Here is a 17,893-nt window from a genome sequence, read left to right on the forward strand (position 1 = left end):
GGGATTATAAGTAAGCAACTGTTTCCAAATAAGCCATGGAATCTGCTCTAGACATTGACCTGAGAAAAAGAAAGTACAGGAATGAAGGTTTAAAGATGTCAGTAGAGAAAATAAATTTGTATCTTTCTATACTTATCAAATCTAGCTCAGTTAGCTAGCATCTCCCAATAGACTACTGTTGCTGTGTGTGACAGGGGTGATCTTCACTGTCCACTTAGAATCTCCAATCACCTTGAAATGCATATCTGACCTGTTTGTGGGAAGGTTTCTTGAGAGGTTTAACTGAGAAGGGAAAACCAAAACCCTTGCAGTGTGAAACATCACCCTCTGACCTGAGGTTCTACACTGAATAAAAAGGGAAGAAATGAGAACAGTAGCTGCGTTCTCGTGTTCATCTCTCTCTGCTGTCTGACTCAGATACAACCTGACCTTACATTCCTGCTACCGTGTCTTTTCTGCCATGATGGACTGTATCTCCTCAAACCAAACAACAACAACAAACCCCTTCCTTCCTTACATTGTTTTTGTCTGTTATTTTGAGACAGCAGTAAGAAAAGTAACTAACCCACCATGTGAAAGATAGCTCACCATCTGCAGTGACATAATTGATGATGATAGTGTGGCATTTGTTAGGGAATACTCAAGACACACGACTAATGCCAGATGGTTCTCCTACCGTGAAGAAACCACCAAGCCATGGATCTGGATCATGGGTTACTATTAGAAATGCTGAATCTCAGACCCTATCCGAGACACACATAATGACATTCTGCATTTTAACCAGACTCCTGGGTAATTCATGTTCATATTATAGTTTTGGTTGGTTGGGCTAGAAACTGGGCTAGAAACTGAGGCCTCACACGAGCTAGGCATATAGTTTACCACTAAGCTATAGCCACAGACCCATATAATTTTTCCTTTTGTCTCTACTGGTATTAAACCAGGGTCTTGTTCACATAGTTTAAGAAGCATTGATTAGAAAACTTAATATAAGCCGGGCAGTGGTGGCACTTGCCTTTAATCCCAGCACTTGGAAGGCAGAGGCAGGCAGATCTCTAAGTCTGAGGCCAGCCTGGTCTACAAAGTGAGTCCAGGATAGCAAGAGCTACGCAGAGAAACCCTCCTTCAAAAGAACAAACAACCCACAAAACAAAAACTCAGTGTATTTCAGATTATAATTATATGCTATACAGGAAAAACCTTCATTTATTTATTTATTTATTTATTTATTTATTTATTTATTTATCTGAGATAGGGTTATATGGCCCAGAAAAGCCTGCAACTCAAAATCCCCCAGCCTTTGTCTCTTGAGTGATGGAATTGCTGCTGTGCAGCACTATACCCCGTGATGAATTTCTCTTTCTCTTCCCACCATTATGGCATGCTGAATTAGAAAGAATTTAAAACTCTGCGACCTAGGCCATAGCTCTGCTATCCCATCCAAATCGTTTCTAGAATCCCATGCTTTCTTGTAGTTTGTTTAATCACCGGAATTGAAAGGTCTTCTCTGGCTCTGCCATTCAATCATTTTGAGAAATTTTGTATGAGGCAAAGGAAGAATTAAAGCCTCGCTGAAGTTTAATAAAGACTGTGATAAACTGCTTAATGAGTTTCTACAGGTCTTCGATGATGGAGAGTCTTGTCCACATGTCAAGCTCATTGACTGGCCCTTTGTGGTAGCCCGGATGAAAAGTGATTTACGGTTTAATAATAATTACGGTTACTTCCATGAGGAGGAAGCTAGCTCACTGATTAAAAACAAAAAGCAAACAAACAAACAAACAAACAAAAAAACAGATTATTGCTAAAATAAAATAACCTTTAGAGTGGCAGGTGGCTAGGAGTTTTTAGATTGTTTGTATTGGAATGATAGGTAACTTTTTTAAAAAATATGGATTGATTGATTGATTGATTTGCTTACTTATTTATTCAGAGACAAAGTCTCATGTAGCTCAAGCTAGTCTCAAACTCCATATGTAGCAAAGGAAGTCCTTGAACGTCTGGTCTTTCTGCCTTTACTTTCCTCATCCCGAGATCGCAGTTGTGTGCCACCATACCCCATTTTTAAAATACTATATTTAATTAGTTGTTTATTTGTTTCGTTTCTTGTGGGTGTGTACACAGGTTTGTGTGTATGTGTGTGTGTGAATGTATATCTATGGATGGGGATGTGTTAGGCAGATGTGGAGGCAGAGGACAACTTATAGGAGTGTGTTTTCCCTTTTTTCCTCATAGAAGTGGGTTTTTGGAATAGAAATCTGGTTGAGGGGCTTGCCAGCAAGTACCTTTACCCACTGAGCCATCCCATGGGCCCCCCAGTTTTATTCGTTCTGGAAAATAAACTTGGGGCTTTGTGCATGCTAGGTAGGCAATTTACTAACTGAGCTACATCCCTGGTAGATTACTTATTTGAAAGCCGTAGCTAATTGGGATTGTTTGGGTCTATAAAATTTTTGTTTTGTTTTGAAGAAAAGAGCAATTGCATATAGTTTACCACTAAGCTACAGCCACAGACCCATATAATTTTTCCTTTTGTCTCTACTGGTATTAAACCAAAGCAAGAACCACGTGCAGTAACACAAACTTGTAATGAGGTAATGTGGGCCAGGGAGAAAACCAAGGGCTTGAAAAGTGTGGTCCATGAATATCACACTTGTGACCATGTCAAAGTCTGCTTTCCTACTGTCTTTCAGCTTTATACTCCTGAAGGAACCGAGTTGGACTGTTCCAATCTGCATGTGAATAGATCTCCTTCAATGGGACTGCCTGGAACTTTGGGTGGAAAAGTACAGCAGGGCCTCAAGCAGCCTGAACAGGAAAGAAGTGATCAATTAGTAATGTCTGCCCTGAGCAAGGGAGTAGGGAGTGAACAAGGAAATTCCATTTGTCTGCAAATTCCTTCCTGGACTAGAAGATCTCTGAGGACATTGATTGCATTAAATATTTCATCCTGAAAACATCTACAGAAAAAAGCTGTATAATAGGAAAAAAAAATCTAAAGAAACTGATTTCTAGATTTATTATTGCTATTTTGTCATCTTTTAACAGCTTGAAATATATATGTTTTTCTGTCTTAATAGCCACCTGAGGGACAAGCTCTGAGGAAAAGAAAAATGCGCCTGGATTTAACAGAAATTCAGTGTGAGGTATCTGCTAGGTCGGAAGTGATTTATGTGAGGAATCCTGTTTTGTCAGAACGTAGGTTGTGTTGTTCCGTTCGGAGCCCTTTATATGAAACAGATGCCCACTCTATAAATCAGGCACCCTGCAGTAAAGGGGACGGAGTTTTGTATAAATTACGGTGCATAGAGGAAGTTGAGGCGTAGATGAACAAATTTTCTTTGGCTTTTTGGTGTAGGAGTCATCTTATCAATCTTCTCCCTGTGGTGATCTCCGGCGACCCCTCTCTTCCTATTAGGGGAATTGGTGATGACGAAAGAGTTGGAAGGGGTGCTGAGAGTCTTGTCTTTGACCTCACAACTCCTTAGTCCTCAGGTCTACTGTGACCCAAGGGAGCTGTGTGAGTCCCTTTCAGCCTCAGTTGCTTTTGGTTTGGGTTGAAATTTAATGCCCAAAAGAAACTGGATCAGAGTCTTCTTGTGGAGTTCCGAGAAGGAGTGTACTTTTTTCTCCATCATTTTCTTCGGTGATGTATGTTTGCCTTCCCACTTCAAAGGTGGAGGGGCTGTGTAGATGGCTCTTTCAGTAAAGTGTCTGCCTTGTAAGCATGAACACCTGAGTTCCGTCCTCAGCACCAAAACAGTGAAGCGTGATGACACACCTGTAATCCCAGTGCTAAGGAGGCAGCTAGAAGTGGCTCTTGGGGCTCACTGGTCCATTAGTCTGTCCTACTTGGTAAGTCCCAAGAGACCGATGAGAGACCCTTAAAAGACAAGGTGGATAACACCAAGGCAGGAACACACACACACACACACACACACACACACACACACACGCAAGGAAATTTTTTTCCCTGTTAACTCCCTGATGGATAGTTTTGAGACAGTTAATTGATCGTTTCCTATGGAATGAAAGCAGGGAGTTCCTAAATTCACTCATTGCTGTAGTAAAACCTGCTCTTTGACTCTGAGAGTGAGACCCACGGCTCGCCTCCCTGGTTAAAGTTCATGGTGTGGCCAAAGACCAGAAAAGGTTCTGAATGGGAGGCAATTCAAATATGGGTTTCAACTGATTTTGAAAGCACTTTCTTTTTTTTAAAAAAAAAATGTTAATTTTCTTTATTCTGAGCTTGTAATACGAGATGACAGTATATCCACCTGCTTAAAACAAATTAAGAATGCAAGGGGGCAGGTGAGATAGCTCAGTGACAGAGGTTTCCCCAGCACTAGTTAAAGTACAAAGAAATCAAAAGGAATGATCATTCTAAGTCCTTACTCCACCTACCCAATTCCCTGTATCTCCTGGCTTCTTCTCTGCAACAGGCCTTATTCAGGTGTTGTGTTGTCTTCCGGCTGTTATTTCTATATAAATATTTTGTCACTCCTTGTCATTTTCACGGAAATCAGGACGCCTTGTGCTGTTTTGCATTCTTCTTTTTTTTTCCACCTAATGGTTTTCCTGAGGTGTTTTCTACAAGGGACAGAGATCCCCCGTTTGCCAGCTGAGTAACTCCTCAGCCTTGTAGCTTGGCTTGTTTACCTACCTGTCCTGAGACTGGCAGGGGGCCGCGTCCAGCCCATTGTTCCAGTTCACAGCCCTAACAGGGTGTCACTTTGCTTAGTGCTGGTTTAGGTACAGATGTAAAACAAATTCCTGGGTGTGGAATTGCTGAGCGAAAAGTCAATGCATTTGTAATTTGGACCTCCATTGCCAGCTAGATCCCCACAGGGCCGTACCATTTTGCGCTCATGCCAACAGCTTTTCAGAGTGCGGCACTCTGCTGTTTGTTCCAGAATGTGTTATAAAAATTTGGAGACTGAACCTTTGCCAGTTTAATACGTAACAATGATATCCCTGTACAGTACTGCCCTGTATTTTCCTTATTATTAGTGAAGTTGAACAGCTTTAATATAGCCAGAAGCAATTTATATTTCTCTTTCTGTGACCTGTTAGTGCTTTGAGAATTTTTTTTTCCATGAAAAATCTACTCAAGTTCCAGAACATATATCTTAAAGATCTAAGCTAAGTTTCTTTTACACATGTGCTCATTTAACTTTCATGAACATACCTGCAAGTTGGGTAGAACTGGTCTGAGTGGGTTTTCCCCCCTTTTCCTGTGTGTGTGTGTGTGTGTGTGTGTGTGTGTGTGTGTGTTTGCATGTATGTGGGCACACATGTGGGAGGCTAAAAGTGTGCATTTGTGCTTGTACACGGGGCGGCCTGAAGTGGATGGCAGGAATCCTTCTTGATTGGTCTTCCATGTTATTCTTTGGAGTCTCCCCCACTCTCCCCCTCACCCTATCTCTCAGAATGAGTCTTGCTGTCTGGCTCTGGCTGGCTGGGAATTCACAGGTTTCTGTCTGCTTCTCTCTCCCAGAGTGCTAGCATCAAAGTTGTAACCCACCACGCCCGGCTGAGGCAGTCTCTTAATGAGACCCAGAGCTCACCTTTATGACTAATCTCACTTGTCAGTCGTCTGCCCCAGGGATGCCCTGTCTCTGCCTCCCAAGGGCTGGGATTACAGGACGGGCATCTCTACCACATAATATTTATGTGGGTTCTAGGGATCTGAATTCTGGTCCTTTCGCTTGGGGTGGTGAGTGCTTTAACCTCGGGGCCATCTTTCCAGCATGAACAGTCCGTATTCTCAAAAAAGGAAACTGAGATTCAGACTAGCTGAGTAACTGAGAGGCCCACACAAATAGGAAAAGGCAAACCTGATTTTCAGGTCCCTGAGACTCTTACTCACGAATCAGCGGGGGTGGGGGATGTTTGGGGGGGGGGTTCGACCTCTGTAGCACACTGTTTTTATTTACAGAGTTCATGCTCAAGAGCCGCACAACTGAGTGACAAAAAAAAAAAAAAAAAAAAAAAAAAAAAAAAAATCAGCAAAACAAATGTTTCAGGTAAGTTTACAACTTTGTCTTTGTCTCCTTTGTTTGGACACCCTACCTGACGCTCGGGTGTCTTAGACAACAGCCAGAGTTAACGCGTTTGAACTGGTTTTCATTTCCAAACACTCAAGCAGCCGGATGGAGACTCACGCCGCTCGGTTCATTCTGGAGGGGTGTGAAAGTCCAGCGGAGATCAGAAATCCAACACGCAGTCTACCCAGCCAACAGTACTCACGGAGACCGACGTGGACCACCCATACGGCAATCCCATGAAGCCTAGACAAAGCAGAAATGACATCCCGCTTTCCACCCGCAGGAAAAAAGGTCACATGGTGTCGCGAAGTGTGCATGGTCCCTAGACAGCAAGCACATAGGCCAGACTTCACCCCAACCGGCCTCTCCCCGTGGGTCAGAAAACTGCAGGCTGCTGCAGCCCCCTTGGCCCTGGCCGCCCCGCATCAAGCTGGTGGGAACCGGGTCACGCGTGGGCCTGGAGCCCTTCCCCACAGTCCTCCAGCGGCTTGCCCCTCACCTGGAGGACCCGCAGTGCCTGAGAACCCCGTTTCCCCTCCCTGCTGTCCTCTCCGTTTAAAATTGCTTGTGCTGCAGATGGGAACTGAAACTGGCCCCCGAAGAGAAAAGTGAATAAAAAACTTGGTGCGTTTACGGCTCTTGACAAATCTGCAAGATTGGGCACAAGCGCATTACTAAATGATTAAAACCCCAGGTTCTCCCCTCTGGGAGTGAGTGTGGAAGAGTATTAGATTACTGCTGAATAATGTAATCGCTGCAGCTTTCTGACAGCTCAAACATACGGCCGGCAGGGCCTCCCCTCTTCACTCTATTTACCAAAGGCATTCAAAAAGCCATCTTCCTTCCGGCAAGTTTCCCCATTTTCCTTGACTTTATTGTGACTCAATAAAATGTGAACCTGGCGGATTGCAACCTAAAGAAACAGTCACATTTTTTATTTCTTTCTTTCTTCTTCTTTCTTTTTTTATGCAGGGTAGAAGCTGTGTGCTAACAGGATTCAGGAAGTGTTACACCCCTTGGTGTAGGGGGCCAGGAAGGCTACAGGGTCTCTCACACAAAGGAAGGAGAATCAGTTGAACTTGGATTTGCCCGGGTATTTAATTAAAGTGGTACTACCTTGTGCTTTCTGGCATTCACTCTACTGGTAGGAATCAATTTCTGAATTTCTTCCAGATGTCCATATTTGATGACAATCAAAGCAGAAACGTTCCCAGGAGGGAATAATTGCTTTGGTTACTATGAAGCTGGCCGTGAGTGGTTAGCAAAAACACAGAGCAGCTGGTACAACATGGTGTCTAGATGAAAGCCCCTTCCTTCTGCATGCCTTTCCTGTGTGTGACCGCCACTCTAGGTTTTAGCTCCATAGCCTCTAAGGCAATGGTTCTCAGCCTGTGGGTCATAACCCCTTTGGGTTCAAGGTACTCACCAGGGCTGCCTGAGACCAGAAAACACTTAACAGGAGTAAAGTTACAGTTATGAAGTAGCAATGAAAATACTTTTATGTTGTGGGGGGAAAGGGCGTCTCCAAAACACATGCAACTGTATCAAAAGGTTGCAGCATTAGGAAGGTTGAGAACCACCTCTCTAAGCTGTTGGAAAGGGCAGAGGGCTTGGTGAAACGCTTGCCATGCAAGCATGGGAACCGGAGTTCAATCGCTGGAACCCACTCTAAAAATCCAGGAGAAGCACTATCTGCTTTGTACTCCCAAGACTAGAGATCCCTGCTGGCCATGGTACCAGGGAACCCCAGAACTCAATGAGAGGCCCCGTCCCTGTCTGAAAAAAAAAAAAAGTATATAGCTTCTATAGAATGGTAGCTGACTTTGACCTCTGGCCTGTTTATTCATGCGCACATCTGTGCCCCCTCCCCATACACACATACAAGGGCAAGGCCAAAAAGTCAAGTAGTCACTATCACCAACCACTGCCAATCTCAGCACTCAGTCACACAAGCCTTACTTTCTCAGCCATCTGCAGTCACCTGTATCCTTGTTTTGTTGAATGTTTAATATTTTATGGACTTCGTCCCTTGGCCACTGTTTCCTCCCACATCTGACGACGTACTGGAGAGATACATTTTGCAGTGGTCTGAGTGAAAATGTCCTCCATAGACCCATAGGGAAGTGGCATTATTGGAGGTGTGGCCTTGCTGGAGTAGGCATGGCTTTGTTGGAGGAAGTGTACCACTGGGGCTGGGCTTTGAGGTTTCAGAAGCTCAAGCCAAGTCTAATGGCTCACTGTCTCTTCCTGCTGCCTGAGGATCCAGATGTAGAACTCTCAGCTTCTTCTTCAGCACCATGTCTGCCTGCATGCGGGCATGCTTCCCACTATGATGATAACGGACCAAACCTCTGAGCTGTGAGCTACCACCAATTAAATAATTTCTTTTATAAGAGCTGCCATGGCCATGGTGTCTGTTCATGGCAATAAAACCCTAAGACACATTTAATATCTCCAGAGTTAATAAATTGCCTAAGGTAATACCACTAAAAATGTCAGAGCTGCAGCTTGTGCCCAGTATGTTTGATTTTTGAGGCCAGTTGCCATTTTTGGTCCTGCTTGACCGCCTGCAATCACAGCTGGTGGATCCTGGGCCTGGGTGGGAGCAAGACAGGAAGTGCTGGGAGATGGAGACCTCAGGTAACAGTGAGCACAGAGAAGCAGACCTCTCAGGAGAAAGGCTTCGGTGAGACAGCTCATTTATTTGGGAGAACAAAGGCTATAGAAATCTTTGGGGCGTGGCTGAGGGGTCTTTGTGGAGAGTAAACATCATTGGCCAGGGCCAGGGCAAAGAGGAATTTCAGATACTACTTATCTGACATAACCTTGTAAAGAGAGGAGGTCCAGCCTGACTGCCAGGCTATGTGACCACCTCTGAGGGGCAAAGATGGGGGGGCAGCGCATGGCTGTATGGGCTAGGATATGCAGGCCCAGGGGAGGGAAGGGAACCATCCTACTCCCACCAATCTCTGGAGGAGATTTCCCAGGTTGGGATATGTCTGGACCTCACTCTTGCTCTAGACCAGCTCCCCACTTCCACAGCCCTCTGACCCCACTGCCAGTGATCTTACATAGCAGAGTGTTCCATGGAACAGACTGTCCCTATGGCCAGGGCATAGACTGAGGGGACTCCTGGGCTAATTAGGGTACAGATGCTTGGAGTACAGTAGACAGGTCTTTAGGGTGTGTAGCAAAGAGACACAATGCAGCTCTCTGCAAAAGAGTTACAGGCCATCGTCCACCGAGTTGACATTTTATAATGACTAACAACAGCCAGGCAACTCAAATTGAAGAGAAAGTTAATGGAGTAACCCTTAAAAGTTGGCAAAAGGGTGGTAGGAGAGGTCAAATGAGAGCTTAAAAGCTATCCTTTAGGTTTTCCTTCTGATATTTGAAGTCACATTTCTTTACAAAGATCTAAGTATCCTGAGTAGCCTTTGATTGAGTGAGTGTGTTTTAGATAAAGGCAGCTAAAATTCTGTGGTCACAATGAAAGCTTGAGGCAACTACAAAAATATCTTGAAATTTACTTTAAAAAAAAAAACAAACAAGCAAGTATCTTTTTGGCATCTGATTTTTGTTTTTTGTGGACTTTTGTTTTGTGTGTGAGTGTATGTGTGTGTTCCTCTGCGTGTGTGCAGGTTCACATGTGTGCACACTTGTGGAGGTCAGAGGGCAACCTGTGACCTCATGTGTCTTCCGCAGTCACGCTCCACTTTGCTGTATGAGATAGGGCTCTCAGTGTCCTGGAACTCACTGATCAGGCTTGACTGGCTAACCAGTGAACTTAGAAACCCACTGTCAGTGTGGGATTACAAGTTCTAGTGATCTAGAACTTGTTCCGGGATGACAAGTGTCTGCCACTATGCCCAAGGATTGAACTCAGGTCCTCATGCTTGAACAGCACCCAATCTTGCCAATTGAGTGATCTACCCCTCCAGCCTCCTTGGTGCTGAAGATCAAAGAGAGGGTGAGGTCAGAGACATTCTGGCCCTAGATGCAGCAGCCTTTGAAGCAGCCTAACTCTTGTCTGGCTGGGGCCAGTGTCTTTCTCACTCCTCTGAGATTTGATCTCTTCATCTTAAAAAGAAACGACATTTATAACTCCTCTACAAATACGTCATGAAGAATCAATGCTGTTAAAAGAAGAGTCACCTCATACACTTTGTGTCAGTTATAAACAGTCTTTAGATGTGAGTTGGGCTGTAAATCTGACGTGTGACGCCTCTTCTGGGCATCTGCTATATTTATTGAACGCTCCGTGATGATAGATGTTAAGGCTTCTACTAGGAGCCTAGTCCAATGTACATCATAGAGGTTACTCTTCAGCTTGACAGAGGGAGTTGATTTGTGTGTGTTCTTTATTTTGTTTCCCCATTCAGGAAGAACACACCTACAGCACAGCGTGTTCACTGCTTGCTGGATTTTAGATATGAACATATTCAACATACCCCAACCCAGATCAACATGGAGCATGACTCCAGCATGTCTCACCCTCCCAGGAGAAACCGGAAATCTTAAAGAAAAAAAAAAAAAAAGTGCATGTGTAAGCATGAGTGTGCATTTATGCATGTGTGTGTGTGTGTCCATGTATGTGTGTGCTACAAACATGTAAATGTTCAGCCGTGCACATTTGTGCATATAACACATGGAGGCCAGAGCAAGACCCTGGGATTCTTCCTCTAATTCTCTCCACCCTATTGCCTCGAGACAAAGTCTCTCACTGAACTGAAAGATCGCTTCAGGGAGGCTTGCTGGCCGGCGATCTCTCAGGATCCACCTGGCTCTGCAGCCCAGTGCCGGGGTTGTAGGCATGTAAATGTTGGATGTCTGTCATCCTGCTGCCGGGGAGGTGGAGACAGTGAAATCCCTTGGGCCTGGGGACAATTCAGTCTGGCCTAACTGGTGAGCTCCGTGTTCCGTGAGAGATCCTGTCTCAACAGATACTAAACTGGAAAGCAACTGGGGAAGACACCCAACAGCAACCTCTGGTCTCCACACACAGGTACACCTACATACATGCCCCCCTTAAACACATAGGCACACACCTACTTGAACAGAACGTGAGTCACCACACACGCATACACAAAGGAAAACACGGTCAGCTAGTTTGCATATCATTCCTCAATTTTGGCTAGTGTGATGTTTCCTCAAGAAAAAAAAAATCATGATGCGTACGTTTGGCAGTGATGACACAGGATTGCCCTTGTGCCCTCCTAATTGCTTATGACACATGTGGTAATCTACATGTGCCCACTAACTTTGCCTCTTGCTGTTATTGTCACCCATCTGTATTTGTGAGCTGTAATTCTACTATAAAGGGGAGATGTCCTCTTCCCAATTTGATTTCTTTATTTAGTTATTTACTTATGAATTTTCCATTTATGAATTATTATTTAAAAAGCTCATAACTTTTCTTTTATTCAATACTTATCAGTTATGCTATTCTTTTTTTTTTTTTTCTTGTTTTGCTTTGCTTTGTTTAAGATAGGGTTTCTCTGTATAGCCCTGGCTGTCTTGGAACTTGCTCTGTGAACCAGGCTGGCCTTGAACTCGCAGAGATCTGCCTGCCTCTGCCTCCTGATTCTGGGGTTAAAGGCGTGGGCCACCACCACCCACCTTAGTCATCTGGTTTGTGTATTGGTTAGTTGTCTTGTTGCTGTAACACAACATCTGACAAAAAGCAACTTAAAGCAAAGGTTTGTCTTGGTTCACGGTCCAGGCCATCACCTTCCTGTCATGGCAGCAGAAGCTGGGAGCAGCTGTTTACACTGGGTCTGCAGCTGGGAAGTGGAGCCCCTGTTCAACCTGCTTTCTCCTTTCTGTGTAGTACAAGGTCCACCCCATGGATGGAGCTGCACAGTTCAGGCTGGTCCTCCTGTGTCAACCTGTGCCCTCACAGGCATGCCCAGAAACTTGTCGCCTGGGTGTTTCTAGATTCTGCCAAGTTAACAGGAACCGTTACCCCTCGTTTTAACTATTTGCTTACTTGGATCCGGCCTATATAATGGATATCTAATTCTCTTTGTAACATCCATTATTATCACTATTTTTATTACTCATCTTGTCCCAACTGTGCTCACTGAGAGACCCTTCAACTTGACTCTTCTATCCCAACATTAGTTCTTCTTCTTCTTCTTCTTCTTCTTCTTCTTCTTCTTCTTCTTCTTCTTTTTGTATTTTCCTATTTTCTAGAATCACAAAATGTTCGGGCACATCTTGTGCTTTCCCTGGCCCAGCCCCAGAATCAATCATTTCTGTAAGACGCCATTGTCCTTTTCACTGGGAAATGTCCTTGACACCAAGGTCTAGGCTCTTTGTGTGGACAGTGTGATATGATGTCATTGTATCCAAGTTCTCTGAGAAGAAAAAAACTAGAGTTTCTATGTGTGTATGCTAACAAAACACTTGTAATTCTGTAGCTATCATCTTTTTGTCTCTATCATCTGTATCTCAGCACACACACACACACACACACACGGTATCATCTTGATAATTCCAGTTAACAGAGGGCTTCTGTGAGCTTCCATCCTTTTCTTATTTATCATCCTCATTTTTGACCAGCAGAATTACAGTCTCATCCATGATACATAGATAAAACTAAGTAAGAGAGTATGTCTTTACCATGGACAAAGCTCTCACAACATCATAAAATAACGATAATGTATTCACTAAGCTGCTCTGCCTTTTAATCAATATAGGTTCAGAATTAATGATCTATACCCCTTTGAAGTTTAATTTTTTTTGTACATTCCTTATTCTTGCAATATACTAAAGAATGTTAGTATATTTCACATGGGTTCTTTTGCTTCAGTCTCTCCCCACCTTCAGGGATAGTCATATCACTTGAAATACAAGGCCCTCTCTTAGTCTGTGTTCTGTCTGGTTTCCCACTATAGCCTGGTTGATTTCATCCTCTGAAAACAAAACATGAACACAGCTCTACAATTTAGAATTATTACTCAGGGGGCATTTCTCTTCCACTCTTTTCACATTTCCTTGTTGTTTCTACCAGTTCCTTTTTTTTTTTTTTTTTCTTGAGACACTGTCTATGTTAGTTACTTTTCTATTGCTGTGATAGAAATACCATGATCAGGGTGACTTGAAGAATTTATTTGGGCTTACAATTCTAGAAGATTAGAGCCTACCATGTCAGGGAATCCTGGTGGCAGGCGTCTTGGCAGGAACACTTGTGAGTTCAGATTTTGAGCAGCGAGCAGGAAACAGAAAGGAAAAAATAGCATATGACTTTGAACTCCCAAAGTCCACCCACAGTGGCACACTTCCTCCAGCATGGCCACACCTTTCAAATCTTCTAAACAGCACCACCAACAAGGGGTCAAGTATTTAAATGCCCAAGACTATGGGATGGGGACACATCATTAAAACCACCACGGGTTCTCATTGTGTAGCCCTGGCGGGCCTGAAACTTCCTGTGTAGGTTAAGCTGGCCTTGAACTCAGAGAGAGATCCAACCCTCTCTGCCTCCCAGGAGCTGGAATTAAAGACATGTGTCACCGTGCTTGGCTCCACTCATTTTGTTTTTTTTTTTAATGTGTGTAAGCACATTTGGACACTGGAGAGCGAACTCATCTCATCCTCAGGAATACCGCCAACCTCCTCTGACGCAGTCTCTCAATGACCTGAAGATCACCAGTTAGGCTAGACTGGCTAGTTAGCGAACCCTAGGCATATTCTGCCTTCACCTCCCCAGTGCTGGGATCACAAACCATCATGTCTGACATTTCACATGGGTTCTGGGAATCTAACTCATCTCCTTACGCTTACATGATGTGTAGTCACTTTTCTGTTACTGTCATAAAACATCGTGACCAAGATAACTTAAAGAAGAAAGGGCTTGTTTTGGCTTGTGGTTCCAGAGGAACAAGAAGTCTGTCATGGCAGGGAAGCATCGCAGCAGTAGACAGCACACATCCCTAAGTAAGCGGTATGCATTTCTCTCCTAGGTGCAGAGACTGTTCATCTAGCCAAGGAGATGGGTACAGGTCTAGCCTAGGACTTGGGAACAGGCCTAGCTAAGGAGGTGAGGGACTATTCCCCACTGGCTCTCGACTAGAGCCATCAAGTTCACCAGGAGTGATGGAGATTTACAGCAACCCTACGAAAGTATTACAAGGTCACCACCCAGATAACTAATACAGTTGGATAAAATCCTCTCATGCTGCGTGGCGCTTTGCTCAGGGTTTGTCTTAGTTTTCTCTGTGAACTTCCGTGATCACCTGACACCTGCTCAGAACACAAGACAACAGACTTTCTGAGTGCTTCCTCGGGCCTATTGCTGTAGCCTCACTGTTTGTTATAAGATGGTGGTTCAGGACTTTATGTTGTTGTCCTGTCCACCCTTTATAAAAAAAGTCTCATTCAACATAGATGGTTCAAGTGTTTTTCAGATTCAGAGACAAAGTTGAGAGACATGCCAGTGTACCCAAAGGAGTGAAGAGGAAAATCGTTCACAAACAGTAAACATGGGTATCGTTCAAGAATACAAAGCAGATGCTGCAGACCCTTTTCTTATTAAAAATCCCAGTGCTAAGGATGGATTACCTCCTAAGGAGTTTTTGGCTAGGGAAGCCCTAGACACTCTTGAAACAATAGAGGTTACTGCCACTGATATTGGTCACATTCCAGAAGTGGATGATAAGTCCTGATTGCAGAAGGCATCAGATGCTTTGGTTATAGGACCTGGAGAAATACAGCCAAGACTAGGCTGACTGTGTCCCCTCCCTGTTATCTACTTCCTGTGGCGCTAGAAGGTGCTGTTAAGTTGCTAGAGAGAATTATGGCCCGAAGTCCTTCTCAGCTCTGGATCCTGTATACTTCATGATGAAAGTGCCAGCCACTCTCTGTCAGCTAGAACAATAATGGTGTGAGGAATTATGGGGGAAACCAGCTTTCTGATTGGACGTAAGGGCCTGCTCCGCAGGGAAAAATTTACAGCTGGTACTAAGAACAAAGACAAAAATGTGTGGCCAGGGAAATAACAGGTACCAATGAAAAAAATAATTGCTTTTGTTTTGATAAATAACTATGATGCACAAGATGAGGTGGTTCTCAACATTTGTAATTATGACCAGAGTTAATTACTGCTGGTGGTGTTCGCTTGGATATTTTTCCTGTTTCTGATTTTTTTTTCTTTTCCACACGCAACTTATAGCAAAAGAAATACCGCTGAGACTTAACACTCTAGAAACAGAGGGAAAGATTAAAAAAAAAAAACACAATAACAACACAAAACAAACAAATAAACAGAAAAAGACACAAAGTTTCCATGCCCTGCTAGCGTTAGTGAACTAAAGAGTAAGACTTCTGTCACCCCATCCAAGGGATTGTTGCAGAACAGCAGGTGGAAAAAATGTAAGAACTGTTGCAGAGCATTTTCCTCCAAGATGAAACTTTTCTGTGGGGGGGGGGACTTACTAAGATTCAGGGAGGGGAAACAACAGGATATTCGAAGGGGAGAGGAAACATCCCATTCTGCAGAGAAACACATCCAACGCAGGAAGTAAACAACTCAAAGGCTTCGGGAAGCTTCTGAAACCACCAGATTCACTAGGCTCATTCTTGTCCAAACATCTATAAGCCGTAAGGGCTATTTAGAGACACTGGCAGACAAGCTAAGCTTCCTGACAGAAGCAGAGTCCAGTCTAGCTGCCTGGAAGAGGCTCAGAGCAACCGAATTAACTAGAAAGGACACCCTCCAACCTGTTGAGATGCCTGCAGGCTACAAAGCGCTTGTGAGCTCTCTCCCATGCTTGGGTGGGCTTTTGGTCGTGCAGCTACATTCAAGCCATTTCTGTTCCTGTAACTAACTCCATATTCACAGTCTTATAAGTAACACCAGTAAACCCAGGGCTTCACTAAGTTGGACTTTGGTGCTATCCTTACTTTGCTCTGTCATAAGTTTTTATTTGGGATGGTTAGATCTTTGTTCATGTCTCCCAAGAAATAGTATCAGATAACACTTTCTTATATCCTCTTATTTCCCATGAAAGTCTGACAGGTTATAGTTGCTCTGTTGCCGCCTTCCCCATATAATCCATACATTGGAAATAACTTCATCTCCTTCCATGGAGAACTACCTCATTCTCTCTCTCTCTCTTTCTCTCTCTCTTTTTTTTTAACAGCAGCACAGCTCTCCATTGTGTTTTACTCAGCCACTCTGCTGTGTATGGCCAGTGAAGCTTTTTTTTTTTTAATTTATTTTGCTGCGGTCGACAGTAATATAATAACTAGTGTGTGTTCTTACATTATTGGAAGCACAATTTCAGCACAAGTTCCTTAAAAGGGAATTACTAAGTCAAAAGGTAAACGGATACGGAGTCTTACTAGATAATCCAGAATCCCCTCTGTGGGGATTTCCCGGAGTGCGTTCTCCCAGCAGGGCCGGACAACGACTGCTTCCCTGTTGTCCCCCGCAATGCTGACTTGCCAGAGATTGTAAGCCTCATAATCCTGGCAGTGGATAAATGGTGTTTGACAATGATTTTTGATTATGTGTCTATGCGTGTCTGTGTGTGAGCATGTGCACACGGGTGCAGGGACCCCGGAGCTGGAGCTAGACTGTTGCAGGCTATCCAGTGTAGGTGCTGAAAGGAAGACTTAGGTCTGTAAGAGCAGGGTGTGCTCTTAACCGGAAAGACACTTCCACAGGCCTAAGAATTTATGCTGTTTTAATTTTTGTTTAACTAATTAGGAGGAAATTTGAGCCTATAAATTTTGGGGCCATTGTGTGAACACATACATATGTGTTGAATTTTGTTTCTTTATGCTGTTTCTCTTTTTCTTTGTGTTTGTTTTGTTTTCTTTTACTACTGGGTTTTAAAACCTATTTCATTAAAAAAAATATATTTTCTTTAAAGACCTTGTATTATGTACTCAAGGGTGACCTCAAACTTATGACCTTCCTACTATAGCCTTCTGGGTAAGAGAAGGGATCCTGACTTTTTTCTTTCTTCTTATATATATTTATTTTCCATGAGAAGGTATGGTGACCTGGAATCCCTGTCTGAGCTCTTGGAAGTAGAGGCAAGAAAACTATGAGTTCAAGGCAACCCTGACCCTGTTTCTAAAACAAAATAAAACAAAACAAAACAAAACACATGACAAAAGAAGAGGAGGAGGAAGAAAGAAATAAGAGCAGGACAGAGGGGGAGAAGAAAACTTCCAAGGAGTTGCCTCTGGATATGGAATGGCTATCTATGATGCTTGGGACTATAGAAGCCTTCTGGTACACTCATTAAAGGCTCAGAACAAATACACATGGAGTAAGAAATATAAGGCCTGGATCTTTCTGTCTTCTAGTCAAGTTGTGGAGGGCAGAAGAGGATGTCAAATCCCCTGGAACTTGAGTTCTCAGTGGCTGTGAGCCGTCATATGCCCGTGCTGGGAACTAAACGTAGGTCCTCCTAAGAATGTGCTCTCAACTGCTGAGCCATCCCTCCAGCTCTGGTAAAGTATCATTTTATCTTATTCCTGATCGTCTGATGCTCTCTAAAGCCACCATTCTTTAAGACCAGGTGGGTTGTCCTGAGTATTGCTCTTTGTTGGAGTAGCAAGGGGGAAACAGGGCTCACCTATCACATCTCTCTGTAGTTGTCCATCTTTAGCATGTATCAAAGTAACCCAAGGGGGCTGTTGAAACTCTGCTAGATGAGCTGCTGATTCAGTAAATCTAGGGTAAGGCCCAAAATTCAGATGCTTTGAAAGTTCCCAGCTGATGTCAAAGTTGCTGGTGCAATGTGCTACTCAGGGAAGAGACATTTTTTATTATACTATTGAGTGCTGGGATAGCAAGGGGCGTGTCTACATATTCAGCCAGTAACAGA

This window comes from Meriones unguiculatus, chromosome 5 (assembly GCF_030254825.1).
Source record: "Meriones unguiculatus strain TT.TT164.6M chromosome 5, Bangor_MerUng_6.1, whole genome shotgun sequence".
Classification (NCBI taxonomy): domain Eukaryota; kingdom Metazoa; phylum Chordata; class Mammalia; order Rodentia; family Muridae; genus Meriones; species Meriones unguiculatus.